This window comes from Cnephaeus nilssonii (genome assembly GCF_951640355.1).
Source record: "Cnephaeus nilssonii genome assembly, chromosome: 1".
In the NCBI taxonomy this organism is placed as follows: Eukaryota; Metazoa; Chordata; class Mammalia; order Chiroptera; family Vespertilionidae; genus Cnephaeus; species Cnephaeus nilssonii.
The window spans coordinates 95,984,229-95,987,022 of record NC_137072.1 but is presented as its reverse complement, the minus strand read 5'-3'; the positions used below and the strand labels follow the sequence as shown (position 1 = coordinate 95,987,022).

The following is a 2,794-nucleotide window of genomic DNA, read 5'->3' as shown; positions in this document are numbered from 1 at the left end:
ACTTCAAGATTTATTATGAAATTACAATAAGTGGTGTTGGTGAAAGAATAGACACATGGATAAGTAGAATGTGATAGATAGCCCAGAAATAAAGCTACATAAATATAGCTATACGATCTTTGACAAATCAGCAAAAGAATTTCAATGGGGATGGAACTGTCTTTTCAACAAATGGGTGCTGGAACAGTTGCCTATGCATATGCAAAATAAAAAAAGAAAGAAAGAAAAATCCACACACAGACTTCATGTTTCACACGAATTAACTCAAAATGAATCATAGTCATAAATGTAAAATGCAAAACTACAAACTTTCTAGAAGATAACAGCATAAAACCTAGATGATCATGGTCTTGATGATGACTTTTTAGGTACAACTTCAAAAGTATCATCCATGAAAGAAAAAATGACAAATTGGATGTCATAAAATTCAAAATGTCTGCTCTGTGAGTGAACAGACAAGCCACAGGCTCAGAGAAAATATTTGCAAAACACATGTCTTATAAAGGACTTGTATCCAAAAGAACAAAGAACACATAAGAATGATGAGAAAACAAACAGCCCAATGAGAAGATGATCAAAATTCTGGTCATATACCTCACAAAAGAAAATACAAGCATGACAAGAGCAGTGGTCACGCTGCGGGCGAGGCCGCCGGCCCCTGGATCCGGGTGAGCCCTGGGCCCCGGGTCCGGGCGAGGCCGCCGGCCCCTGGATCCGGGTGAGCCCTGGGCCCCGGGTCCGGGCGAGGCCGCCGGCCCCTGGATCCGGGTGAGCCCTGGGCCCCGGGTCCGGGCGAGGCCGCCGGCCCCTGGATCCGGGTGAGCCCTGGGCCCCGGGTCCGGGCGAGGCCGCGGGCCCCTGGATCCGGGTGAGCCCTGGGCCCCGGGTCCGGGCGAGGCCGCGGGCCCCTGGATCCGGGTGAGCCCTGGGCCCCGGGTCCGGGCGAGGCCGCGGGCCCCTGGATCCGGGTGAGCCCTGGGCCCCGGGTCCGGGCGAGGCCGCGGGCCCCTGGATCCGGGTGAGCCCTGGGCCCCGGGTCCGGGCGAGGCCGCGGGCCCCTGGATCCGGGTGAGCCCTGGGCCCCGGGTCCGGGCGAGGCCGCGGGCCCCTGGATCCGGGTGAGCCCTGGGCCCCGGGTCCGGGCGAGGCCGCGGGCCCCTGGATCCGGGTGAGCCTGGCCCCGGGTCCGGGCGAGGCCGCGGGCCCCTGGATCCGGGTGAAGCAGTGCCCCTGGGTCCAGCCGAGACCAAACCAGAGGGAGTCGGACCTGCATTACCACCATTTGTCCACCATCCAGAGCTGAGGGGTCAGTGCCGACATGTACTCATAGGGAACCGGTGGACATTGATATTGGGTCTCAAAAGAACTGTTGGTCCAGAAAGAAACTCACTACAGACTGATTCATTTGCCTGTCAGCATAACTATTATTGCTCGTCGCACATTCAATTCTTATAAGTATATCTCTAGTGACACATGATTTCGCTCATCTAGGGGAAATGATGAACAACATAGACTGATGAACAAGAACAGAACCAGAAACAAGGAGGCATCGATCGGACTATCGGGCCTCAGAGGGAGGATAGGGGAGGGTGGGGGGAGGGGGGAGAGATCAACCAAAGGTCTTGTGTGCATGCATATGAGCCTAACCAATGCTTAAGTTCAACAGAGGGTTGGGGCATCCAAGGGGAGGGGTGTGGGATGGGAATGGGGGGATGAGGACAAATATGTGACACCTTAATCAATAAAGAAATTTAAAAAAAAAAAAAAAAAAGGCAGGTGATTGCTGGCTTCCACCTCCTCGGCAGGAATAGCGGGGCCTAGCATCCAAGGCAGCCGAGCTGGAGATGGCATTGAATGAGCGCCGCCTAGTGATCCAAACACTGAAGGAGGTAGATGAGACCCACAAGCGCTTCCGCATGGTTGGAGGGTGCTGATGGAGCGCACTGCCAAAGAGGTGCTGTCTGCCTTAGAGAACAAGGGGCAGATACAGAAGATCACTGAGACACTGACACAGCAGCTTCGGGCAAAGGGAAAAGAACTAAATGAATTCTGGGAAAAGCACAATATTCGACTCATAGGGGAGGACAGGAAGCCAGCCAAGGAACACTCAGAAGGAGCTGGGGCTAAGGCCAGCTCAGCCAGAGTGTTGGTCTCCGATGGACCAAGGCTTTTGCATTTTTTCCTGCCTGACTCCCACTTCTAATTTCTCATCATTGTTGTTATTATTTTCTCTGCTATTATTTTTGCTAATTAAATGTTTTAGTCAGAATGCTTAAAAAAAAACAAAAGATGGCAAATAGGCATAAGAAAATGTGCTATCAGGGAATTTCAAAATAAAACAATAAGATGATATTATCAGCAGGAAAGTAGGGGAGGGTTGGGGGGGAGGATAAGAGATCAACCGAAGGACTTGTATGCATGCATATAAGCACAACCAACAGACTGAAGACACTGGGGGTGGGGTAGGGGGGACGATGGCAAGGGCCAGGGAGGCCGGGGGGAGATCAGTGGAGGGAAAAAAAGAGGCATATGTACTACTATTTGTAATACCTTAAACAATAAAATTTTAAAAATAATAAAACCACTAGGGAAAAAAAGAAGATATTATCTACCTATTAGAATAGTTAAAATCTAAAACACTGACAATCCCAAATGTTGGTGAGGATGCAGAGCTATAGGAAATCTCATTTGTTGCTGGTGGGAATGCAAAATAGTACAGTCACTTTAGAAGATGGTATGGAATTGCTTATGAAGTTAAACATAGTCTCTACCATAAAATCCAGCAATCACACTC

General features: G+C 50.4%; 1 pseudogene across 1 annotated transcript; it reads left to right on the top strand.

The window, feature by feature from the left end:
* Positions 1 to 1,844: 1,844 nt before the first annotated feature.
* LOC307095184 (prefoldin subunit 2-like) lies at positions 1,845 to 2,203 on the top strand (annotated as a pseudogene). Its single transcript has one exon. The product of its transcript is annotated as a prefoldin subunit 2-like (transcript).
* The last annotated feature ends 591 nt before the right edge of the window (positions 2,204 to 2,794 follow it).